The sequence below is a fragment of the Phyllobates terribilis genome, unplaced genomic scaffold (genome assembly GCF_046119375.1).
Source record: "Phyllobates terribilis strain yellow unplaced genomic scaffold, ASM4611937v1 Scaffold_205__1_contigs__length_3507201, whole genome shotgun sequence".
NCBI lineage: Eukaryota > Metazoa > Chordata > Amphibia > Anura > Dendrobatidae > Phyllobates > Phyllobates terribilis.
Window position 1 is genome coordinate 252733 of NW_027362965.1, and position 27497 is coordinate 280229.

Genomic DNA, 27497 nt, shown 5'->3' on the forward strand with positions numbered 1-27497 from the left:
AATAATCACTCCCTGTGCCGGTAGTTCAACTTTACCAATTTTAATGGTCATCTCCTTGAACCCCATCTGCGGCACGGGTAAGCCATTACTGGCGATGATGCTCAAGTTACTGTCTGGATACCGTGTGATATCAGCATCAGTCCAATACTGCTTAAAAAGTACATAAGGGATAGTGGTTACTTGCGACCCAGTATCCAGCAAGGCGCTCATGGGGATACCGTCCAGCACCACGGGTAAAACCGGGCGCCCCCCAACGTACTTATCACGCCAATTATAAGGGCCTGGTGATCTTATGCCTGGGGTTTGGCCCTCTGCCCCAGGTTGGACCCGTTTAAATTACAGTACCTGGAAATGTGTCCGGGCTGGTTGCATCGATGGCAAATGGGCTGTCCATCCTCTGCGTAGCGGTCTGTGGGCCTCCCTCGGAACGACGGGATCCTCCTCTGTCGACGCCATGGGACATCCTCCGGACTTGAAGCCAACTCGATGGGTCTTGACGGGTCCACTTGCAACGCCTGGACGGTCCTGGTCAACGCTGCGACGCTCCTGGTCAGCTCCTGGACTTGGTGGTGCAGGTCTTTCGACGGGGCTTGGTTCAGGGCCTGTGCATCAGCCCCCACGGGATCCATAGAGGAGGGCGCCGCCTCCTGGTGGTAGGTGAGAGCAGGGCGCCGGGGGTTTATAGCGCCACTGGTTGTAGATTCACGGAGCACCCTTATGGCCCTGTCCTTAAATTGGGCAAAGGTCAGGTCGGGGTTCTGAAAGAACATGAGGCGCAGTTGGGCCCTGTCGGCGCTGGACAGCAGACCTTCTATGAATTGTTCTGTTAGCAGTTTATCCATTTCCTGCACACTGCCAGGGTCAGTTTGTTGGATGGTCCTTAGGGCTTCCTGCAGATTTAGGGCATAGTCTCTGATGCTGTCCTGTGCCCGCTGCTTACACCCATAGAACCTCATTTTAATTTCAGCGGAGGTACGTGTGTCAAAGGTACCCCGCAGCAGGGCCAGAATACCCTTCACGGTTCTTTTCTCCTCAGTGGGCCATGATTTTACCTCCCTCTGGGCTGTGTTAGAACCTTGCTCTTAGGTTTTTTCCTTTGCTGGTCACATGACCTTGTTGGCCTATTTAATCCTGCTCCGCCCTTCTGGCTTTGCTGGACTTCATTGTTTAACTACTTTCTAGCTAGCCTGTGCTCTGTATCTAACTCTGTTAGTTTGCTTGGTCTACGGACCTCTATGTTCTATATATTTTGTTTGTTCGTCTGTCTGCTACTATTTCTGTTAGGAGGTGTCCCATTTTCCTCCCAGTCCTTAGTACTTGTAGGGATTCCTTCCCCACATCTATAGGTCTCCGTACAGACTAGCTTAGGACTTTAGCAGGTCTGATCGCAGGATCAGGTTCTCTGTTACATCGTAGGGATTAAGCTGAGTTCTATCGTAGGGACAGATCTCCTCTCTTTCCTTAGCTCTGGTAGCAGAACATAACAGTAAGTCCAGACCAGCAAATGCTCTAAGGAAAGATTTTTTCTGTTCCATCATGGTGTCGGTTCTGGATTTGGCTAAACACCTGCAGGGACTCTCTTTGGAGGTGACTGAGCTCCGTCAACACGTGAGTAACTGTCCTGGAGAACATTTCTTGGAGCCTAAGGTACGTTTGCCGGATTTATTTTTTGGTGAACACCGAGAATTTTTTTCATTTAAAAATGCTTGCTTATTGTATTTTCGTTTGAGACCCAAGTCCTCTGGGGATGATTCCCAGCGCATAGGGTTTATAATGTCACTTTTGCGCAAAGAGCCTCAGGAGTGGGCCTTTTCTTTGCAACCTAGTGATACATGCTTCAGTTCAGTGGATAGTTTTTTTTCTGCCTTGGGACTATTATATGATGATCCTGACCGTGTCTCATCAGCTGAGACTGAGTTAAGACGTTTGAGACAGGGATCAGGTAATGTGGAAAAATATTGTACTCATTTTCGTCGATGGTCTACTCAAACAGGGTGGAACGATTCTGCTCTGAAAAGTCTATTTCTTGCTGGGCTCAGTGAAAGGGTTAAAGACCTGCTAATTGCTTATCCTACACCTGAAGATTTGCAACAGGCTATGCAATTAGCTATACGGGTGGATAGGAGACTGCGTGCAAGGGTTAATGAGAGCAAATCCTCTGCTATGTCAGTTTCTGGTTATGAGAATGTGTGTACTAACAGTGGTGAATCGATGGAGATTGGAGCGATGGCACCTCGCTCTCAAGAAAAAGATCGCAGATTTTCTGAAGGCTTGTGTTTCTATTGCGGAAAATCTGGTCATTTAATTAAAGACTGTGAGCTTCGTATCAAGAAAGAAAAAAAAATGGTCAGTCATGCCCGTATTGCCTGTTTAAATTCCAAGGGTGTATTTTTAGCTGCTTCCACGATTGCTCAGGAAAAATTAATGGAATTTCGGGTGTTTGTTGATTGTGGGTCTACTCTGAATGTAATTGATGGGGGATTCTTGGAAAGACTCAATTTAAAACCCGAACCTTTATCATCCCCCATTGCTGTGGTTTCTGTGGATGGTTCCCCTTTGAAGAATATTACTCTCAAGGTCTGTGAATTTCCTCTCACTATTAATGGTGTTCACCATGAGAAATTGGATTTGGTAGTGTTGAATAACTTGCCTTCTCCAGTAATATTGGGATTGCCCTGGTTAAAATTTCACAATCCTGTACTGGATTGGTCTACCAGTGAAATTAAATCCTGGAGCCATAAATGTTATGACAAGTGTTGTAACGGGCGTATTGCAGCTTTGGATAGGGGAGAATTGCCTGTTCCTATTCAGGATTTTTGGAGAGTTTTTTCTGAGAAGGAATCGCAGGTTTTGCCTCCCCATAGAGACTATGATTGTTCTATTGAATTTGTCTCTGGAGCGACTCTTCCTAAAAGTCGTTTATTTAACCTTACTATTCCTGAGAGAAAGGCTTTGGAGGAATACATACAGACAAGCTTGGCCGCCGGTCACATTAGGCCCTCTAAGTCTCCTGTGGCGGTTGGATTTTTTTTTGTAAAAAAAAAGGACGGCGGTTTACGTCCTTGTCTGGATTTTCGTGAGATTAACAAAATTACTGTACGCAATCCTTACCCACTGCCATTGATTTATGATCTGTTTAACCAGTTAATGGGGGCCAAGTGGTTCTCTAAAATCGACCTTAAGGGGGCATACAATCTGTTGCGCATGAAGGAGGGTGACGAATGGAAGACTGCTTTTAACACTCCTGTGGGTCATTTTGAGAATCTGGTTATGCCTTTTGGTCTTACTAATGCTCCTGCATTTTTTCAGAATCTTATTAATGACATCCTTAGACCTTTGATCGGCAAAAATGTGGTTGTGTATTTGGATGACATTTTGATTTATTCGCCGGATCTGGAGTCTCATTGGCGGAGCGTACGTGAGGTATTACAGTTATTGATGGACAATTCGCTTTTTGCTAAGCTGGAGAAATGTGAGTTCGCTGTACAGAGAATTAGTTTTTTGGGCTACATTATCTCCAGCGAAGGTTTTGAGATGGACCCGGTTAAAGTTCAAGCTGTACAGGAATGGCCTAGGCCTATTGGTTTGAAATCGATGCAGAGGTTTTTGGGTTTCGCCAATTATTACAGAAAATTCATAAAAAATTTTTCTAGTATTGTCAAACCTCTGACCGATCTCACCAGGAAAGGTGCTGATGCGGTTCAGTGGTCTTCTGAGGCCATTGAAGCTTTTGTGTATCTCAAGGAGAGGTTCACCTCTGCTCCCATCCTTATGCAGCCTCATGTGACTAAGCCGTTTTTGGTTGAGGTTGATGCTTCCTCTGTGGGGGTTGGCGCAGTATTGTCTCAGGATAACGGGGATGGATTACATCCCTGTGCCTTTTTTTCAAAAAATTTTTCGGAGACTGAACTGAATTACGATATTGGTAATCGGGAATTATTGGCTATTAAACTCGCATTTGAACACTGGCGCCACTTCTTGGAAGGTGCGGAATTTCCCGTTCAGGTTCTTACGGATCATAAAAATCTGATATATCTTGATGCTGCCAAGCGCCTGAATGCCCGTCAGGCTAGGTGGGCACTGTTTTTCTCGCGGTTTAATTTCTCCGTTACTTACATCCCTGGTACTAAGAATGTTAAGGCGGATGCCTTGTCTCGCAGTTTTTCTCCCATAGTCGGTGCTGAGAAAGAGGAGAACATTTTACAAGAAGGTGTTGTGATAGCTGCTTTGGACTCCGTTTTGGAAGATGAGATTCTTAAAGCACAGGAGAATGCCCCATCTAAAACTCCTCATGGGAGGTTGTTTGTGCCTGGGACCTTTAGGAGAGATTTGTTTGTTGAGTGTCACGAATCTCGGTTGGCAGGTCATCCCGGAATATCTGAGACCAAGAGACTGGTGGGTCGCAGTTTTTGGTGGCCTGGATGGCAGAAGGAAGTCATTAAGTGGGTGCGCCAATGTACTATATGTGCTAGATCTAAGTCCTCACATACTCCTGCTGCGGGGTTGCTTTGTCCTTTGGAGGTTCCCAGTGCTCCTTGGACACATTTGGCTATGGACTTTATAACTGACCTTCCCCCCTCTGAGGGTTTTACTGTCATCTGGGTGGTCGTGGACCGTTTTAGCAAGATGTGTCACTTGGTTCCCTTCGTCAAACTGCCCTGCGCTAAAACTCTCGCTAAGGCCTTTGTCAAGGAAATTGTCAGACTTCATGGCATTCCTACTGACATTGTTTCTGATAGAGGTCCTCAGTTCGTGGCTCGTTTTTGGCGTGCCTTTTGTGACAGGTTGGGAGTTCATTTGTCGTTCTCGTCAGGATATCATCCTGAATCTAATGGCCAGACAGAAAGGAAAAACCAGGATGTTGAGCAGTTCTTGCGTTGTTTTGTGGCAGACAATCAAGAGGGGTGGTCTGAGTTTCTGCCACTTGCTGAATTTGCTCTGAACAATCATACATCTTCTTCTGCTGGTTGTTCGCCTTTTTTTTGTTGTTCTGGGAGACATCCGTCGTTTGGGTCGTTCTCCAAGTTGGGATCTGCCGTGCCTGAGGAGGAGAATTTTTCCGGTGATTTGGAGAGAGTTTGGACGGATGTGCGTGGTAATCTTCAGGAGGCCAACAGAAAATCTAAAGACTACTTTGATAGGAAACGACTGGAGGTTATGTTCGCTGTTGGTGACATGGTTTGGTTGTCCTCTAGGAATCTGCGGTTGAGGATTCCTTCTAAGAAATTGGGTCCCAAGTTTGTAGGGCCCTTTAAGGTGCTTTAGGTTGTCAACCAATCTGCTGTTAGGTTGGAGGTTCCTACCTCCTGGAGAATTAATCCGGTATTTCATGTCTCTCTGTTGAAAAAAGCTGTTGTATCGGATTGTGACGCCTCTGCCTCTGTTCCCCCGGTGGTGGAGGACGGGGAATATGAAATTTCTCGCATCCTTAACTCTAGACGGTATAGAGGTAGTTTGCAGTATCTTGTGGCCTGGAAAGGTTTCGGACCCGAGGATAACTCTTGGGTGAGGTCGGATGATGTTTCCGCGTCCAGACTTATCAGAGCGTTTCACAGGAGATTTCCTGATAAGCCTGGTCCTAGGGGATCCGGAGGATCCTCTTAGAAGGGGGGGTACTGTTAGAACCTTGCTCTTAGGTTTTTTCCTTTGCTGGTCACATGACCTTGTTGGCCTATTTAATCCTGGTCCGCCCTTCTGGCTTTGCTGGACTTCATTGTTTAACTACTTTCTAGCTAGCCTGTGCTCTGTATCTAACTCTGTTAGTTTGCTTGGTCTACGGACCTCTATGTTCTATATATTTTGTTTGTTCGTCTGTCTGCTACTATTTCTGTTAGGAGGTGTCCCATTTTCCTCCCAGTCCTTAGTACTTGTAGGGATTCCTTCCCCACATCTATAGGTCTCCGTACAGACTAGCTTAGGACTTTAGCAGGTCTGATCGCAGGATCAGGTTCTCTGTTACATCGTAGGGATTAAGCTGAGTTCTATCGTAGGGACAGATCTCCTCTCTTTCCTTAGCTCTGGTAGCAGAACATAACAGGCTGCGCCAGTTAACTGCCCTGTTAATATGCTGACCTTCTGTTCCTCTGTCAGGGGGTAAACCTGGAACAAACTGTACAGCCTTTCCTTAAAGTCAGTTAGGGCATGGGGCTCCCCTGAGTACTTGTGCAGCCAGGCCGCTCCAGGGATGTAGGGCAGGGAAAATGGCATCACCGCTGCTGCAGCTGCGTTGGTGATAGTGGGCGCCTCTGTATCCGACATCTTCCTCCCCCCTAGTTAAGCGTGGCCTACCTTCCGACGTTCCTCTTCTGTAGGCCGCGGCTCTGCTGCTGCTGCTCTGGACGAGGACCTTGCGTCGCGTCCTGATGACGTGAGCGTCATTCTCTCTCCCTTCTAGGACCTTGCGCATCGTCGGTGCATGGGGCGGAGCTTCGGATCTCGCGCGGTTTGGACGTCCACACCCCTCTTCTTCCCGCGCGGTGTCCTGAAGATGGCATCCGACGGTGGGAAAACGACTTCGGATGGCGGGAAAACAGCTGAAGATGGCGGGAACCGACTGAAGATGGCGGGAAACGGCTCCGGATGGCGGGAAAACTCTTTTCAGGTAAGTGCAAAGTCTTTTCTAGGTAAGCAATACCAGATTGTGGCGGGTTGGTTGCAATCCTGCCGACTACGCCAAAGCTGACTCGCCCCCTGGGCCGTGGGTCACTCGGATCCGGGCAATAGGGAACGATGGGAGTAGTAGTGGCAACCCGGTTCCGTGGCTCAGGGTGGTCAAGCCAGTGGTAGTCCGTTATGTGCTATTGATTATGTCCGACTACGCCACCCGTGGATTTGCAGTCATTAGGAACCGCCACTGCATGCAGACGGCTGGGGCTGATGATGTGTGCAGCTGGGATAGTGTGACTCCCCACGGGAAGAGTGCGGTCCCAGGGAAGTATAATGGATGTTGGGAGTGATGGTAGTGAGAGCCCCAGTGCTGATAGTGCTGGAGGAGCAAGGAGCACACAGACAACAGGTTGCAGTCCAGGGTCTTTACTGAAACAGGTAAACTGACCCATAAACAGTCCCAGCTAGGAGGGGACCTGGATGTCTGAGAGCAATGGGGAAATTGGCCCTGGTCAGGGTGAGGGTGTAGGCCTACCGTGCTTTCTGCGCTCCTTCTGACTATCTCCTCCTTATAGGATAACAGCCCACGCTTCTGAGCTTTCCATGTATTCTCGCCTGTATGGCCTGCGACGTGGGTTCCTTTCTGCTCCCAGCCTGGTACGGCTTTGCTGGTCCCTTCTGTTGTGGCATGGCCTCCAGGCTTCTTAGGCCAAGGAATATACAGTCCCCTGTGAACTGGTTATCTGCTGGAGAATGTGGAATCCTTCCAGCCTCAGACACCAAAGTCTGGTAAATTAAGCCCTTTCTCTGCCAAGACAGGCTCACTTCGCCTCTTGTCTCTGGCTTGTGGCTCTCCTCCTGCCACACTTCCTCTTAGGTGCAATACAACTTTCTGTCCCTGCTCTGCTCTGGGACAAGTCTCAGTCCTGAGACAGGCCATCAAGTTCTCCCTAACCCTGCCCCCAGCACCAGCTTTTATAGGGGCAGCCTGCTCCCCCTACTGGACTGAGACAGGAGGCATTGCATGCTAATGTTCCCCTGACTAGAGAACCTCCCCCCTGCTCTCAGACACAGCTTTAATTACACTTGTGGCATCCAGGCCAGGGTGACACACATGCTTAGCAGTTTAGGGCCAGAAATGGCAGCTGTACAGTCAAGCACTATGAAACACAGTAGGCAGTCAGGAGGTGTGTGGCTAGCATGGCGGTGCAGTGGCTGCGGCATCAGCAGCACGGTAGAGAGTTAGGATGGCTCAGGCAAGGACATGCTTAGCAGTTTAGGCCCAGAAATGGCAGCTGTACAGTCAAGCACTATGAAACACAGTGGGCAGCCAGGAGGTGTGTGGCTAGCATGGCGGTGCAGTGGCTGCGGCATCAGCAGCACGGTAGAGAGTTAGGACGGCTCAGGCAAGTACATGCTTAGCAGTTTAGGCCCAGAAATGGCAGCTGTACAGTCAAGCACTATGAAACACAGTGGGCAGTCAGGAGGTGTGTGGCTAGCCTGGCGGTGCAGTGGCTGCGGCATCAGCAGCATGGTAGAGAGTTCGGACGGCTCAGGCAAGGACATGCTTAGCAGTTTAGGGCCAGAAATGGCAGCTGTACAGTCAAGCACTATGAAACACAGTAGGCAGTCAGGAGGTGTATGGCTAGCATGGCGGTGCAGTGGCTGCGGCATCAGCAGCACGGTAGAGAGTTAGGATGGCTCAGGCAAGGATATGCTTAGAAGTTTAGGCCCAGAAATGGCAGCTGTACAGTCAAGCACTATGAAACACAGTGGGCAGCCAGGAGGTGTGTGGCTAGCATGGCGGTGCAGTGGCTGCGGCATCAGCAGCACGGTAGAGAGTTAGGACGGCTCAGGCAAGGACATGCTTAGCAGTTTAGGGCCAGAAATGGCAGCTGTACAGTCAAGCACTATGAAACACAATGGGCAGTGAGGAGGTGTGTGGCTAGCATGGCGGTGCAGTGGCTGCGGCATCAGCAGCACGGTAGAGAGTTAGGACGGCTCAGGCAAGGACATGCTTAGCAGTTTAGGGCCAGAAATGGCAGCTGTACAGTCAAGCACTATGAAACACAGTGGGCAGCCAGGAGGTGTGTGGCTAGCATGGCGCTGCAGTGGCTGCGGCATCAGCAGCACGGTAGAGAGTTAGGACGGCTCAGGCAAGGACATGCTTAGCAATTTAGGGCCAGAAATGGCAGCTGTACAGTCAAGCACTATGAAACACAGTGGGCAGCCAGGAGGTGTGTGGCTGGCATGGCGGTGCAGTGGCTGCGGCATCAGCAGCACGGTAGAGAGTTAGGACGGCTCAGGCAAGTACATGCTTAGCAGTTTAGGGCCAGAAATGGCAGCTGTACAGTCAAGCACAATGAAACACAGTGGGCAGTCAGGAGGTGTGTGGCTAGCATGGCGGTGCAGCGGCTGCGGCATGAGCAGCACGGTAGAGAGTTAGGACGGCTCAGCCAAGGACATGCTTAGCAATTTAGGGCCAGAAATGGCAGCTGTACAGTCAAGCACTATGAAACACAGTGGGCAGCCAGGAGGTGTGTGGCTAGCATGGCGGTTCAGTGGCTGCGGCATCAGCAGCACGGTAGAGAATTAGCACAGCTTAGGCAAGGACATGCTTAGCGGTTTAGTCCCAGAAATGGCAGCTGTACAGTCAAGCACTATGAAACACAGTGGGCATTCAGGAGGTATGTGGCTAGCATGGAGATGCAGTGGCTGCGGCATCAGCAGCACGGTAGAGAGTTAGGACTGCTCAGGCAAGGACATGCTTAGCAGTTTAGGCATAGAAATGGCAGCTGTACAGTCAAGCACTATGAAACACAGTGGGCAGTCAGGAGGTGTGTGGCTAGCATGGCGGTGCTGTGGCTGCGGCATCAGCAGCACGGTAGAGAGTTAGGACGGCTCAGGCAAGGACATGCTTAGCAGTTTAGGGCCAGAAATGGCAGCTGTACAGTCAAGCATTATGAAACACAGTAGGCAGCCAGGAGGTGTGTGGCTAGCATGGCGGTGCAGTGGCTGCGGCATCAGCAGCACGGTAGAGAGTTAGGACGGCTCAGGCAAGGACATGCTTAGCAGTTTAGGGCCAGAAATGGCAGCTGTACAGTCAAGCACTATGAAACACAGTAGGCAGCTAGGAGGTGTGTGGCTAGCATGGCGGTGCAGTGGCTTCGGCATCAGCTGCACGGTAGAGAGATGGGACGGCTCAGGCAAGGACATGCTTAGCAGTTTAGGCCCAGAAATGTCAGCTGTACAGTCAAGCACTATGAAACACAGTGGGCAGCCAGGAGAAGTGTGGCTAGCATGGCGGTGCAGTGGCTGCGGCATCAGCAGCAGGGTAGAGAGTCAGGACGGCTCAGGCAAGGACATGCTTAGCGGTTTAGGGCCAGAAATGGCAGCTGTACAGTCAAGCACTTTGAAACACGGTGGACAGTCAGGAGGTGTGTGGCTAGCATGGCGGTGCAGTGGCTGCGACATCAGCTGCACGGTAGAGACCAAGGACGGCTCAGGCAAGGATATGCTTAGCAGTTTATGCCCAGAAATGGCAGCTGTACAGTCAAGCACTATGAAACACAGTGGGCAGCCAGGAGGTGTGTGGCTAGCTTGGCGGTTCAGTGGCTGCGGCATCAGCAGCACGGTAGAGAGTTAGGACGGCTCAGGCAAGGACATGCTTAGCAGTTTAGGCCCAGAAATGGCAGCTGTACAGTCAAGCACTATGAAACACAGTGGGCAGCCAGGAGGTGTGTGGCTAACATGGCGGTGCAGTGGCTGCGGCATGAGCAGCACGGTAGAGAGTTAGGACGGCTCAGGCAAGGACATGCTTAGCAGTTTAGGCCCAGAAATGGCAGCTGTACAGTCAAGCACTATGAAACACAGTAGGCAGCCAGGAGGTGTGTGGATAGCATGGCGGTGCAGTGGCTGCAGCATCAGCAGCACGGTAGAGAGTTAGGACGGCTCAGGAAAGGACATGCTTAGCAGTTTAGGGCCAGAAATGGCAGCTGTACAGTCAAGCACTGTGAAACACAGTGGGCAGTCAGGAGGTGTGTGGCTAGCATGGCGGTGCAGTGGCTGCGGCATCAGCAGCAGGGTAGAGAGTCAGGACGGCTCAGGCAAGGACATGCTTAGCGATTTAGGGCCAGAAATGGCAGCTGTACAGTCAAGCATTATGAAACACAGTGGGCAGTCAGGAGGTGTGTGGCTAGCATGGCGGTGCAGTGGCTGCGGCATCAGCAGCACGGTAGAGACTAAGGACGGCTCAGGCAAGGACATGCTTATCAGTTTATGCCCAGAAATGGCAGCTATACAGTCAAGCACTATGAAACACAGTGGGCAGCCAGGAGGTGTGTGGCTAGCATGGCGGTGCAGTGGCTGCGGCATCAGCAGCATGGTAGAGAGTTGGGACGGCTCAGGCAAGGACATGCTTAGCAGTTTAGGGCCAGAAATGGCAGCTGTACAGTCAAGCACTATGAAACACAGTAGGCAGTCAGGAGGTGTGTGGCTAGCATGGCGGTGCAGTGGCTGCGGCATAAGCAGCACGGTAGAGAGTTAGGATGGCTCAGGAAGGATATGCTTAGAAGTTTAGGCCCAGAAATGGCAGCTGTACAGTCAAGCACTATGAAACACAGTGGACAGCCAGGAGGTGTGTGGTAGCATGGCGGTGCAGTGGCTGCGGCATCAGCAGCACGGTAGAGAGATAGGACGGCTCAGGCAAGGACATGCTTAGCAGTTTAGGGCCAGAAATGGCAGCAGTACAGTCAAGCACTATGAAACACAGTAGGCAGCCAGGAGGTGTGTGGCTAGCATGGCGGTGCAGTGGCTGCGGCATCAGCAGCACGGTAGAGAGATGGGACGGCTCAGGCAAGGACATGCTTAGCAGTTTAGGCCCAGAAATGGCAGCTGTACAGTAAAGCACTATGAAACACAGTGGGCAGCCAGGAGAAGTGTGGCTAGCATGGCGGTGCAGTGGCTGCGGCATCAGCAGCACGGTAGAGAGTTAGGACGGCTCAGGCAAGGACATGTTTAGCAGTTTAGGCCCAGAAATGGCAGCTGTACAGTCAAGCACTATGAAACTCAGTAGGCAGCCAGGAGGTGTGTGGCTTGCATGGCGGTGCAGTGGCTGCGGCATCAGCAGCACGATAGAGAGTTAGGACGGCTCAGGCAAGGAAATGCTTAGCAGTTTAGGCCCAGAAATGGCAGCTGTACAGTCAAGCACTATGAAACACAGTGGCCAGCCAGGAGGTGTGTGGCTAGCATGGCGGTGCAGTGGCTGCAGCATCAGCAGCACGGTAGAGAGTTCGGACGGCTCAGGCTAGGACATGCTTAGCAGTTTAAGCCCAGAAATGGCAGCTGTACAGTCAAACACTATGAAACACAGTAGGCAGCCAGGAGGTGTGTGGCTTGCATGGCGGTGCAGTGGCTGCGGCATCAGCAGCACGATAGAGAGTTACTACGGCTCAGGCAAGGAAATGCTTAGCAGTTTAGGCCCAGAAATGGCAGCTGTACAGTCAAGCACTATGAGACACAGTAGGCAGCCAGGATGTGTGTGGCTAGCATGGCAGTGCAGCGGCTGCGGCATCAGCAGCATGGTAGAGAGTTCGGACGGCTCAGGCAAGGACATGCTTAGCAATTTAGGCCCAGAAATGGCAGCTGTACAGTCAAGCACTATGAGACACAGTAGGCAGCCAGGATGTGTGTGGCTAGCATGGCAGTGCAGTGGCTGCGGCATCAGCAGCACGGTAGAGAGTTAGGACGGCTCAGGCTAGGACATGCTTAGCAGTTTAGGGCCAGAAATGGCAGCTGTACAGTCAAGCACTATGAATCACAGTGGGCAGCCAGGAGGTGTGTGGCTAGCATGGCGGTGCAGTGGCTGCGGCATCAGCAGCACGGTAGAGAGTTAGGACGGCTCAGGCAAGGTCATGCTTAGCAGTTTAGGCCCAGAAATGGCAGCTGTACAGTCCAGCACTATGAATCACAGTGGGCAGCCAGGAGGTGTGTGGCTAGCATGGCGGTGCAGTGGCTGCGGCATCAGCAGCACGGTAGAGAGTTAGGACGGCTCAGGCTAGGACATGCTTAGCAGTTTAGGGCCACAAATGGCAGCTGTACAGTCAAGCACTTTGAAACACGGTGGTCAGTCAGGAGGTGTGTGGCTAGCATGGCGGTGCAGTGGCTGCGACATCAGCAGCACGGTAGAGACCAAGGACGGCTCAGGCAAGGATATGCTTAGCAGTTTATGCCCAGAAATGGCAGCTGTACAGTCAAGCACTATGAAACACAGTGGGCAGCCAGGAGGTGTGTGGCTAGCTTGGCGGTGCAGTGGCTGCGACATCAGCAGCACGGTAGAGACCAAGGACGGCTCAGGCAAGGATATGCTTAGCAGTTTATGCCCAGAAATGGCAGCTGTACAGTCAAGCACTATGAAACACAGTGGGCAGCCAGGAGGTGTGTGGCTAGCATGGCGGTGCAGTGGCTGCGACATCAGCAGCACGGTAGAGCCAAGGACGGCTCAGGCAAGGATATGCTTAGCAGTTTATGCCCAGAAATGGCAGCTGTACAGTCAAGCACTATGAAACACAGTGGGCAGCCAGGTGGTGTGTGGCTAGCATGGCGGTGCAGTGGCTGCGGCATCAGCAGCACGGTAGAGAGTAAGGACGGCTCAGGCAAGGACATGCTTAGCAGTTTAGGGCCACAAATGGCAGCTGTACAGTCAAGCACTTTGAAACACGGTGGTCAGTCAGGAGGTGTGTGGCTAGCATGGCGGTGCAGTGGCTGCGACATCAGCAGCACGGTAGAGACCAAGGACGGCACAGGCAAGGATATGCTTAGCAGTTTATGCCCAGAAATGGCAGCTGTACAGTCAAGCACTATGAAACACAGTGGGCAGCCAGGAGGTGTGTGGCTAGCTTGGCGGTGCAGTGGCTGCGACATCAGCAGCACGGTAGAGACCAAGGACGGCTCAGGCAAGGATATGCTTAGCAGTTTATGCCCAGAAATGGCAGCTGTACAGTCAAGCACTATGAAACACAGTGGGCAGCCAGGAGGTGTGTGGCTAGCATGGCGGTGCAGTGGCTGCGACATCAGCAGCACGGTAGAGCCAAGGACGGCTCAGGCAAGGATATGCTTAGCAGTTTATGCCCAGAAATGGCAGCTGTACAGTCAAGCACTATGAAACACAGTGGGCAGCCAGGTGGTGTGTGGCTAGCATGGCGGTGCAGTGGCTGCGGCATCAGCAGCACGGTAGAGAGTAAGGACGGCTCAGGCAAGGACATGCTTAGCAGTTTAGGGCCAGAAATGGCAGCTGTACAGTCAAGCACTATGAAACACAGTGGGCAGTCAGGAGGTGTGTGGCTAGCATGGCGGTGCAGTGGCTGCGGCATCAGCAGCACGGTAGAGAGTTAGGACGGCTCAGGCAAGGACATGCTTAGCAGTTTAGGCCCAGAAATGGCAGCTGTACAGTTAAGCACTATGAATCACAGTGGGCAGCCAGGAGGTGTGTGGCTAGCATGGCGGTGCAGTCGCTGCGGCATCAGCAGCACGGTAGAGAGTTAGGACGGCTCAGGCTAGGACATGCTTAGCAGTTTAGGGCCAGAAATGGCAGCTGTACAGTCAAGCACTTTGAAACACGGTGGACAGTCAGGAGGTGTGTGGCTAGCATGGCGGTGCAGTGGCTGCGACATCAGCTGCACGGTAGAGACCAAGGACGGCTCAGGCAAGGATATGCTTAGCAGTTTATGCCCAGAAATGGCAGCTGTACAGTCAAGCACTATGAAACACAGTGGGCAGCCAGGAGGTGTGTGGCTAGCTTGGCGGTTCAGTGGCTGCGGCATCAGCAGCACGGTAGAGAGTTAGGACGGCTCAGGCAAGGACATGCTTAGCAGTTTAGGCCCAGAAATGGCAGCTGTACAGTCAAGCACTATGAAACACAGTGGGCAGCCAGGAGGTGTGTGGCTAACATGGCGGTGCAGTGGCTGCGGCATGAGCAGCACGGTAGAGAGTTAGGACGGCTCAGGCAAGGACATGCTTAGCAGTTTAGGCCCAGAAATGGCAGCTGTACAGTCAAGCACTATGAAACACAGTAGGCAGCCAGGAGGTGTGTGGATAGCATGGCGGTGCAGTGGCTGCAGCATCAGCAGCACGGTAGAGAGTTAGGACGGCTCAGGAAAGGACATGCTTAGCAGTTTAGGGCCAGAAATGGCAGCTGTACAGTCAAGCACTGTGAAACACAGTGGGCAGTCAGGAGGTGTGTGGCTAGCATGGCGGTGCAGTGGCTGCGGCATCAGCAGCAGGGTAGAGAGTCAGGACGGCTCAGGCAAGGACATGCTTAGCGATTTAGGGCCAGAAATGGCAGCTGTACAGTCAAGCATTATGAAACACAGTGGGCAGTCAGGAGGTGTGTGGCTAGCATGGCGGTGCAGTGGCTGCGGCATCAGCAGCACGGTAGAGACTAAGGACGGCTCAGGCAAGGACATGCTTATCAGTTTATGCCCAGAAATGGCAGCTATACAGTCAAGCACTATGAAACACAGTGGGCAGCCAGGAGGTGTGTGGCTAGCATAGCGGTGCAGTGGCTGCGGCATCAGCAGCACGGTAGAGAGTTAGGACGGCTCAGGCAAGGACATGCTTTGCAGTTTAGGCCCAGAAATGGCAGCTGTACAGTTAAGCACTATGAAACACAGTGGGCAGCCAGGTGGTGTGTGGCTAGCATGGCGGTGCAGTGGCTGCGGCATAAGCAGCACGGTAGAGAGTTAGGACGGCTCAGGCAAGGAAATGCTTAGCAGTTTAGGGCCAGAAATGGCAGCTGTACAGTCAATCACTATGAAACACAGTGGGCAGTCAGGAGGTGTGTGGCTAGCATGGCGGTGCAGTGGCTGCGACATCAGCAGCACGGTAGAGACCAAGGACGGCTCAGGCAAGGACATGCTTAGCAGTTTATGCCCAGAAATGGCAGCTGTACAGTCAAGCACTATGAAACACAGTGGGCAGCCAGGAGGTGTGTGGCTAGCATGGCGGTGCAGTGGCTGCGGCATCAGCAGCACGGTAGAGAGTTAGGACGGCTCAGGCAAGGACATGCTTAGCAGTTTAGGCCCAGAAATGGCAGCTGTACAGTCAAGCACTATGAAACACAGTGGGCAGCCAGGAGGTGTGTGGCTAGCATGGCGGTGCAGTGGCTGCGGCATCAGCAGCATGGTAGAGAGTTGGGACGGCTCAGGCAAGGACATGCTTAGCAGTTTAGGGCCAGAAATGGCAGCTGTACAGTCAAGCACTATGAAACACAGTAGGCAGTCAGGAGGTGTGTGGCTAGCATGGCGGTGCAGTGGCTGCGGCATAAGCAGCACGGTAGAGAGTTAGGATGGCTCAGGAAGGATATGCTTAGAAGTTTAGGCCCAGAAATGGCAGCTGTACAGTCAAGCACTATGAAACACAGTGGACAGCCAGGAGGTGTGTGGTAGCATGGCGGTGCAGTGGCTGCGGCATCAGCAGCACGGTAGAGAGATAGGACGGCTCAGGCAAGGACATGCTTAGCAGTTTAGGGCCAGAAATGGCAGCAGTACAGTCAAGCACTATGAAACACAGTAGGCAGCCAGGAGGTGTGTGGCTAGCATGGCGGTGCAGTGGCTGCGGCATCAGCAGCACGGTAGAGAGATAGGACGGCTCAGGCAAGGACATGCTTAGCAGTTTAGGCCCAGAAATGGCAGCTGTACAGTAAAGCACTATGAAACACAGTGGGCAGCCAGGAGAAGTGTGGCTAGCATGGCGGTGCAGTGGCTGCGGCATCAGCAGCACGGTAGAGAGTTAGGACGGCTCAGGCAAGGAAATGCTTAGCAGTTTAGGCCCAGAAATGGCAGCTGTACAGTCAAGCACTATGAAACACAGTGGCCAGCCAGGAGGTGTGTGGCTAGCATGGCGGTGCAGTGGCTGCAGCATCAGCAGCACGGTAGAGAGTTCGGACGGCTCAGGCTAGGACATGCTTAGCAGTTTAAGCCCAGAAATGGCAGCTGTACAGTCAAACACTATGAAACACAGTAGGCAGCCAGGAGGTGTGTGGCTTGCATGGCGGTGCAGTGGCTGCGGCATCAGCAGCACGATAGAGAGTTACTACGGCTCAGGCAAGGAAATGCTTAGCAGTTTAGGCCCAGAAATGGCAGCTGTACAGTCAAGCACTATGAGACACAGTAGGCAGCCAGGATGTGTGTGGCTAGCATGGCAGTGCAGCGGCTGCAGCATCAGCAGCATGGTAGAGAGTTCGGACGGCTCAGGCAAGGACATGCTTAGCAATTTAGGCCCAGAAATGGCAGCTGTACAGTCAAGCACTATGAGACACAGTAGGCAGCCAGGATGTGTGTGGCTAGCATGGCAGTGCAGTGGCTGCGGCATCAGCAGCACGGTAGAGAGTTAGGACGGCTCAGGCTAGGACATGCTTAGCAGTTTAGGGCCAGAAATGGCAGCTGTACAGTCAAGCACTATGAAACACGGTGGACAGTCAGGAGGTGTGTGGCTAGCATGGCGGTGCAGTGGCTGCGGCATCAGCAGCACGGTAGAGAGTTAGGACGGCTCAGGCAAGGACATGCTTAGCAGTTTAGGGCCAGAAATGGCAGCTGTACAGTCAAGCACCCTTGTTTTGGATTGTTCTGGAAAAAAACGTTAAGGAACATCCTTTCCAGGGTAAAGACTTCCATATAAAGCAAAATAAACAACCCCCCAAAATAATGCTCCTCCACACCCTTGGGCTATGTTCACACGTAGCTTTCTTGCACTTTTGCATTGCTTTCAATGGTGAAAAATGCATTCACCGGGAAATGTAATTTTAACATTTTATTACCTTACCTGACCATGTTGTGTGTGAGACATCATCAGACACATCCTGTTTCATTTATTGAGGGACTCTGAAAGTCACAAACACTATTTTTACAGCCTTACTATTCTTAAAGGGCCAGCAGTCGGCTATGCTTTGTTGTTCCCATTATTAAAACCCCTTTCCGACGTGGTCAGTAACAGTACGCACCACGTCAGAAAGGGGGCTCCGGCGATGAACCGGACACACTCCGGCGGTGAACCGCACTGAACCCGGCACATGTCAGCTGATTCTTACAGCTGACATGTGCCTGCAACATCCGCGGGTGGAATCGCGATCCACTCGCTGCTGTTAGCCAGCTAAATGCCGCTGTCAATCTCAGACAGTGGCAATTAACAGCGCCACGCCGGAAGCGCGGCCTTAGCCCCGCCCATCAGTGACCCTGTCACGTGATCGCAGGTCACTGATGAATGTGTATGGCAACCCTGAGTCTGCAGCAGACCCCTGTGGTTGTCATGAAAAGATTGCTATGAGCGCCACCTAGTAGTTGGCGCTCATAGCACAGGAGCATTTCTCTTGCATACAGGCGATCTGCTATCGCCTGTATGCAGTAGAAGCAATCAGAAAACGGCAGCTTCTAGTCTCCTATGGACACTATTGAAGCATGCAGAAAGTGTAAAAAAATGTTTTTAAAAATATAACAAAAATAAAAAAATATAAAACTTTAAATCACCCCCCTTTTGCCCCATTCAAAATAAAATAATAATAAAAAAAACAACATACACATATTTGGTATCGAATTCTGAATCGCCCAATCTATCAATATAAAAAAAGAATTAATCCGTAGCGATAATAAAATTCCAAACGCCAGAATTGGCTTGGGGGCGGAGGTGATAAAGCGGATTGGTAGGTGGAGTTCGGACCGTTATTTGACGTATATTCGGCATTAAATACCCCAGGACTTTGTTATTTGCGAGTTGTTGAATAGTTGTTGAATATGCTTGTTTATTATTCTTTTAGGTGGCGTTCCCTTGTTAGCCTGGATTTTCGGACATTCATATGTGCATTGGGGGGGCGCTGTGTGCTGACGTAAGGCGTGACGGTAGGCAATTGGGCTTTCCGAGGGGACAAGTGGTTATCAGGTGGCTAGGTTTTAGGGGGATGGTATGGAGCCGGTTTATGTCTGAGTTTCATAAAGCGGCGAGATTGGACAGAACACCTGATATTCTGGTTGTGCATTTGGGAGGGAACGATTTGGGGGCAAGGCCCATGAGAGAGTTAATTCGGGATATAGTGCCTAGGAAGAAATGGCGGGCGGTCAGATCAGAAAAAGATATAAATAGAGCAAGAGTAAAATTAAATAGGGCCGTGTCCAGCTTTGTTTCAAGGAATGGTGGGATAAGTGTTAGGCACTTTGAGTTGGAATCGGGGGTTGGTAATTTTTGGTTAGAGGACGGTGTTCATCTCAATGCAATCGGTATCGATCTTTGGGCCCTTACAATACAGGAGGAGATGGAAAGGGCATTGGTGGCTTTGGGGCACTCACGTGCCTAAGGTTTCAGGGCTGTTCGTGGTTGGCGGGGGGGGGGGGTTCTTGGAGTTGGTACCAAATTGTCAGTGGAAGGAATTGGGAAAATTACAGGTTGTTTAAATTGAGTGGGGGGGTGATCTGGCAGTCGGTTCTGGGCTCTGGACGGGATTTTACCCCGGGAGCATTTAGTTGGTTGGTCTTTCACAGAATGTGGAAGTTTTGGTGTCCTCGAGCTGGTGGTGCACGGCTGATGGTAACATGGCGATTGATTTTTGAAGTTGATTTAAAGCCAGATCTATTAGCTCCAAGAACCCTCCCTCCATATATATAGATATACTGTGTATATATATATATATATATATTTATATATATACTAGATGGTGGCCCGATTTGAACGCATCGGGTATTCTAGAATAGGTATGCGGCCGACGGGGCGCAATTAGCGGAGCGGCGTTTAAATTTGGCGCCCAAATCGCTGATTGGTCGCGTTCGGCAACCGCGACCAATCAGCAAAGTGGTGTTTAAATTTGGCGGCAATATGGGTGATTGGTCGCGGGCGGCGGCCGCGACCAATCTGCGAACTGTGTTAGTGAGGACTGGAGAGCGTGTTTAAATTTGGCACCAAACTCGCTGATTAGTCGCGACCAATCAGCAGAGCGGTGTTTAAATTTGGCGCCAATACTGCTGATTGGCCGCCGACGCGACCAATCAGCAGAGCGATGCAGAGCGGGGTTTAAATTTGGCCCCAAAGTCGCTGATTAGTTGCATCTGACGGCCGCGACCAATCAGCGATTTTGGCGCAAAATTTAAAAAACGCTCTGTTGATTGGTCGCGGTCGCCGGCCTCGACCAATCAGCAGAGCGTTGTTTAAATTTGGCACCAATCTCGCTGAATGGTCGCGGATGGCGGCCGCGACCAATCAGCAGAGCGGTGTTTAAATTTGGCGCCAAAATCGCTGATTGGTCGCGTGCGGCGGCCGCGACCAATCAGCGAACCGTGTTAGTGAGGAATGGAGAATGTGTTTAAATTTGGCACCAAAATCGCTGATTAGTCGCGACCGCAACCAATTAGCAAAGAGGTGTTTAAATTTGGCGACAATGCTGCTGATTGGTCGCAGCCGGCGACCGCGACCAATCAGCAGAGCGATGCAGAGCGGTGTTTAAATTTGGCGCCAAAATCGCTGATTAGTCGCGGCTGAAGGCCGCGACCAATCAGCAGAACGTTTTTTAAATTTTGCACCAATACTGCTGATTGATCTCGGCCAGCGACCGCGATCAATCAGCAGAGCATTGTTTAAATTTGGTGCCAAGCTCGCTGATTGGTCACGGCTGGCGTCCGCGACCAATTAGCACAGCAGTGTTTAAATGTGGCGGCAAGATCGGTGATTGGTCGCGGCCGCTATTTAAATGTGGCGCCCAAATCGGTGATTGGTCGCGGGCAGCGGCCGCGACCAATCAGCAGAGCGGTGTTTAACTTTAGTGCCAAGATCACTGATTGGTCGCGTGCGGAAAGCGCGACCAATCAGCGAATCGTATTGGTGAGGAGCGGGGAGCGAAATCGTATTAGTGAGGACCAGGGAGCGCCGCTGCCTGTGCGGCTACTTCGGCTGCGAGAACCCGGGACATGAGCGACTGCTCGCAGCAGAAGTATCCCGACCCGCAGCGCCGCTCCCCGGTTCTCCCTTCACACCCTAGCCGCTGATGTCCCCACAGTATCAGCATGGTGTTACAAATATCCGGACATTTGTGTTAAAAATAGCTGATTGGTCGCTGGCGCTGCCCGCGACCAATCACCGATTTGGGCGCCGAATTTAAATATCGGCCGCGACCAATCAGTACAGCGGTGTTTAAATGTGGAGCCAAGATCGGTGATTGGTCGCGGCCGATATTTAAATTTGGTGCCCAAATCGGTGATTGGTCGCGGGCACCGCCGGCGACCAATCAGCGATTTTTAACACAAATGTCCGGATCTTTGTAACACCATGCGGATACTGTGGGGACATCAGCGGCTAGGGAGTCAAGGGAGGACCGGGGAGCGGCGCTGCGGGTCGGGATACTTCTGCTGCGAGCGCCCGCTCATGTCCCGGGTTCTCGCAGCGGAAGTATCCGCACAGGCAGCGCCGCTGACATCCATGCGGCTAGGGTGTGAAGGGAGGACCGGGGAGCGGCGCTGACCTCTAATTGGTCGCGGCCGCTATTTAAATGTGCCGCACAAATCGGTGATTGGTCGTGGTCTTGGCCCGCGACCAATCACTGATCTTGCGGCTAAAGTTAACCACTACTGTGCTCATTGGTCGCGGACGCTGCCCGCGACCAATCACCGATTTGGGCGCCAAATTTAAATATCGGCCGCGACCAATCACCGATCTTGGCTCCAGATTTAAACACCGCTGTGCTGATTGGTCGCGGCCGATATTTAAATTTGGTGCCCAAATCGGTGATTGGTCGCGGGCACCGCCAGCGAACAATCAGCGATTTTTAACACAAATGTCCGGATCTTTGTAACACCATGCGGATACTGTGGGGACATCAGCGGCTAGGGAGTCAAGGGAGGACCGGGGAGCGGCGCTGCGGGTCGGGATACTTCTGCTGCGAGCGCCCGCTCATGTCCCGGGTTCTCGCAGCGGAAGTATCCGCACAGGCAGCGCCGCTGACATCCATGCGGCTAGGGTGTGAAGGGAGGACCGGGGAGCGGCGCTGACCTCCAATTGGTCGCGGCCGCTATTTAAATGTGCCGCACAAATCGGTGATTGGTCGTGGTCTTGGCCCGCGACCAATCACTGATCTTGCGGCTAAAGTTAACCACTACTGTGCTCATTGGTCGCGGACGCTGCCCGCGACCAATCACCGATTTGGGCGCCAAATTTAAATATCGGCCGCGACCAATCACCGATCTTGGCTCCAGATTTAAACACCGCTGTGCTGATTGGTCGCGGCCGATATTTAAATGTGGCGCCCAAATCGGTGATTGGTCGCGGGCAGCGTCGGCGACCAATCAGCACAGCGGTGTATAACTTTTGCGCTAAGATCAGTGATTGGTCAGGTCCGAAGACAGCGACCAATCATCGAATCGTCTTGGTGAGGACCGGGGAGCGCCGCTGCCTGTGCGGGTACTTCCGCTGCGAGAACCCGGGACATGAGCGGGCGCTCGCAGGAGAAGTATCCCGACCTGCAGCGCTGCTCCCCGGTCCTCTCTTCCGCATGGAGGTCAGTGACGCCGGCGGTCAATCCGCTGCTACCGGCCGGGAAATGAGCGCCTCGCGGCGCTCATCTCCCGGCTGCATCGCCGCTCAGCTCCGTCCCGCAGATGAGCCGTTAACGGCCGCCATCTTTTTTCAGAAATCCCGCGGCGCTGATTGGCTGCTGCCGGACCAATGAGCGACACGGGATTTCCTGGACAGACAGACAGACACACAGACAGACAGACAGACGGGATAAGACGATTATATATATATAGATATATATATTTATTTCATTGTTATTTTGATTGTTATGTGGCACCCCTGAGGGTTCAGTCGCCACAGGGGTACTGCACCTCAGAAAGAGGTGTGGTATCTCCTCTTCCAGGTAAGGATGGAGTACCACTCAGGACCCCAATCACACACTCAACACTACACCACTCCAGTTCTGAAGGGGGCCTAAAGCACCATAGTGCTGCCCCGGGCCTGAATGGAGATTTGGGGGGAACCAAAGTGAGGGGGAACCACGTAGTGAGTGAGGGTTGGGGAAGCACTTACCTAAGCACTTTACTAGAATTCTATATAACTGGAGGCCATCTTTATAGCGAGGTCTTTGGTTGTGGGTCTTTGGACGGTAGTTAGCACAAGGCTGCAGCCGGCTGAGGGTCCACGGTCCCCGGTCTCAGGCCTCGAGACGGGGAGTGGGGCAGAGTTATTACCGGCTCTGTCCCTGGTCAGGGTCCTGAGCAGAGAAGGCCAAGGAGGGGAGCAAAGGAGATAGGCTCCACAGGCGAAAGGATCCCAGGGGGATACGGAAGGAGCGGAGTCGCCACCTGTATGCCTTATTCTGGCCTAGCCAGAGGGACTCTGCCGCAAGAGGGGTGACCGGTCCCCGACTATCTGACTTTGTACTTCATGTCTCTGTCGGAAAAATCTGGAGGCTTATGTGGATCCCAGGGGGATACGGACGGAACGGAGTCGCCACCTGTATGCCCTAATCTGAGTTTATCTAGAGGGACCCGGCCTTACGCCACAATCTCACCACAAGTCACCAAACAAAGGGCACCAAGTCGGTCCGGGAACTACACGTTACCCACAAGGGACATCGCAGTACCCGTGCGGGACTTAGTGGGGGACTCAAGGCGGGAGAAGTTGACCAAGAGAGGAGCACACTAGAGCGGGGTCCTGGCAGGTGCTTCTGAACTACCTGGAAAGTGCTAAACCCCACCCTGGCGGCCGCAGCTCGCCGTGTGACAGCGGAGAGAAGCTCTGAGCTAACTAAACAACAAAGTGAGTAAAGACTTGGATGACTTCAACCACCGCCTCTGTCTGTTCTTTCCTCCCCGACACCTCACCCGCCATTTCTCTACACTCTCTAACTAAGCTACCTTGAGGCCTCGCTCCACCTGTGGGGAGTCGCACCAACTAAGCTGCCAGAACACCGGCCTCAGTGGACTGTCGCAGCGCTGGTGATCCTCACCAGACACCACAGGTGGCGTCACGAACATTCCGCTATCCCACACAGTAATCATCATCTCCCCCGCTCTTTATTGACCACCCTGGGCCACGGGGCGCAGGCCAGCCGCCGTGATCTTCCCCCAAGAACCTAAAAGAGGGCCCGTCACCTGAGTAACCCCCACTGCCCAGGGGGCGCGTCAGTTATTTGTTGCTTGTTAATAAACGGCCGTTGTGGCCAAATTTATCCAACGAATAACAGGTTATAGCATTTTTATTTTGGGACGGGATCAAGGGATCCCTGGGTATGATGGGAAAAGGTAAGCCATCAGGTAAGAATCCATATTGGCCGTAACAGGTCATAAATCTTACCTCTGTTGTTGCAACGCGTATCCTATCTATAGACTTCAGTGCAGAGAAATCCATCCACTCCCTTGGAAATCCTTATGTCCAGGAAGTCAATGGTGGTCTGACTGTATGAGGAGGTAAAAAGAAAACCAATACAGCTAAACAGAGGTTTTTTTTTTAAATTTAACAACTCTTTATTTCATACATAATTAAAAACAACAACAATAAAAAGGCATGAAATATTGCAGTAATGGGCATCAAGTGGCGTGACCAATAAACACTATGTCTTTATTTACACACAGGACACATAACATATATATCTAAAGTGCATAGTGCTGGGAAAATACTAAAATTTCACCACCTAGTGGTGATAGTTATACACAACAGGCAACCAAAGTTTATTTAAATAAATCACACAGGAATCAATGTTTTTACCACAGATTTTTATGCACTATTGCCGTCCTATCAACTGTCATACTGATGGTGTAACATGGGCATTGGAAAAATACAAAATCTAGAAGAATAATAGTAATATAGTAAATCTACGCCCAGGGAGCACCATCAGAACGCACAGATCCTCATGCATAATCTATAACATAATTAACCAAGTAAGGGAGAAATGGTCAGCCACACAGAAATGTCCCCCTTAACGTGCGTTTCGCACGAGCTTCTTCAAAAAGGGAAGTGAAGAGGGAAAGGAAGCCCAGACTCTAGGGAAAGGGGGAAGTGGAGACCTCCTAGCTGATAGAATATCACCCTGTCTCCCCTAACATTCCTATATTGGCTCTTCACCAATCGCTGCACGTGTTCCTCGCCCTGTCTTTTCCTGGCATTTGCCTAAGGCTAGAGAAGGGAAGAGATGAGCACTAGTCGATCCCCCTGAATACTAAAGACAACAAGGGAGGACAAACAGGGGGAAATTTCTTAGCTTTAGATGACTCCAGACAAATGCGCACACATCCTCAGCACCAGAGAGGAAGAAGTACTGCTCTTGCTAAAGCCTTCACAAGGGGTAATGAATATCGCCGGCACCTCCCTCTGGAACAAAGCAGGTATTTATACACCCAGGCCAGGGTGCTAATTAGTCAGAGGAAGGTAATAGCTGGGTCCTAGAGATAGCCTCTAAGAAGGTGTCTGCAATGCCAAACGGAGAGGTCTCCTGCAAACCAATGCAGGGCGACTGTCAGTCACTTCTGACACACCCCTGATAGTAGCCCCCCTCTACAACTGGCCTTCAGACACTCAGGATAGATTCTGAGGGTGCGAGAGTGGTGGAAGGGAGGTCACAGAGCAAAAGCTGGTAGTAAAATAGGCAGGAGATGATGAGGGCATGCCCTGGTGTTTTTCTAGATGCATGGTTGAGGAATGTGCGGATCCCCGAGATACTTTGGAGTTGGAGTCAGCGGCAAGTAGAAAAGGCTTGGATCTGAAGGACAGATCAGAGTCAAGCTTGCGGGACTGGGGAGAGTGGGCAGCCATTCACTTTGATGGATAGGTCAGTTGGGGGGGAATGAATGAGATGGTGGAAAGACGATGCATTCGGTTTTATCCATATTAACTTTTACAAATCTAGCAGAGAAGAAAGATGAAATACAGGACACACATTGTGGAATTCTGGTTAGTAAGGAGGTAATATCAGGTCCAGAGAGGTAGATCTGTGTGTCATCACCATAGAGGTGATACTGAAAGCCATGAGGCCATGAACTGTCCCAGGCCGAAGGTGTAGATGGAAAAGAGCCTGGGTCCCAGAATATTACCCGTGCCCTCCCCAGTGCACCTATTGGGATGAACCACCTAAAAACAAACACGTGGACAATTGAATGTGGCCAGGGACGGTACGGAGCCAGTCCATAGCTTGTCAGTGAGAGTTGTATTTCACCACAGCCATATTCTTTAGCTTGGTGAAAGGACTTGGGAAACCGTATCTACTCCAGCTGTCATTTCTCCCAGGAAGTCCTCTAATGCAGTTTCTTGCATAAGCAATGGCAGTCCTTCCAACATCAGCTCACACTTCTCGTTGGTGCTTAGCCACAGAGAAAGATCTTTTTTTTTTTTTTTTTTTACGCCTTGAGTTTAATCACTATAGAGTTGGACAATGGCCTGATCTGCAATGCGTTTTGAGAAATAACGTGCATAAGCAAAGCCACGGATTAGGCCACTGAAGACCATTAAGCAAAACTCATACAGCTTTCCCACAGACTGAAAGAGGGGTTTCAAGGATTCCAAGACAGGTAAGACTTCCCTGTCCTCCCCAAGAGGACGACTGTCCATGTTCTCCTCCTCATCCTCCTCCTCCTCATTATCACCTAATCCGCACTGAGATTAGATGAGGCTGGGCTGCATAGTTCCTTGCTCCGCCTGAATGCCTCCTCTTTAACTGTGAGCAGCGAGCGTTTCAGTAGACAGAGAAGCGAGATGGTGACGCTAGTTATGGCATCATCACCACTCACCATCTTGTGGAGTCCTCAAAGTTTTGGTGGACGGCACAGATGTCAAACATCCATGTCCAATCATCAGCTCTTATGTGCGGAGGCTGACCTAAATGCCGATGGGCGTGTTGAAGCTGGTACTCAACAACTGCCCGCTGCTGCTCACAAATCCTTCCCAACATCTGTAACGTTGATTTCCAACATGAGGTGACATCGCACAACAGTCGGTCAGCTGGAAGCTGCAATTGCTGCTGAAACACGGCCAGGGTGGCGGAAGCTATTACTGACTTTCTCAAATGGGCACACACGCGTTGTAGTTTCTCAAGCAGCTGTGGCAGATGTGTGAGGTTTTGAGAAATCGCTGAACTACATTTAGCACTCTCTCATTGCTTTATATACCATGGTACTAAGAAAACCAATTTCGATTCTATCTTCAGTACCCCTGTGACAAAAATATCTGCACCAAAGAATTAATTTCACTAGAGTAGAACTAGTATAATGGTGACCAACAACTCTTCTACTGCAGCCAAACCCAATGGAGACCCAATCAGGATACTCCACATTTACAAAAATTAGTGGCAGACGTCATCAAAGTGGCATCGATTTCACCAGAGTAGAAGTAGTTTAAAGGAGACAGAAACCTCTTCCACTACAGCCAAACCCAATAGATGGAGTCCCAATCAGGATTCTCCACATTTCTAAAAATTAGTGGCAGATACCAGCAAAGAGGCATCAATGTCACTACAGAACAAATAGCATAATTAGGACTGACACCCCTTCAACTACAGCCAACCCAGTAGATGGAGACACAATTAGGACTGTTCACATTTAAGAAAATTAGGGCTTAAGACCCATCCGTGGCCTACAGATTGGAGTTGCTGTTATGATCTGCTACAAGCACTAAGGAAAGAAAGGAGATCTGTCCCTACAATAGAACTAAGCTAGATCCCTACGATGTAACGGGGAACCTGATCCTGCGATCAGACCCGCTAAAGTCCTCGGCTAGTCTGTACGAAGACCTATAGATGCAAGGGAGGGATCCCTACAAGAACTAGGGACTGGGATAAAGTTGGACACCTCCTAGCAGAAATTGTAGCAGTAAAAGACAAACACACAACATAGAACATAAAGGTCCGAAGACCTAGCAAAACTGACTGAGAAAGG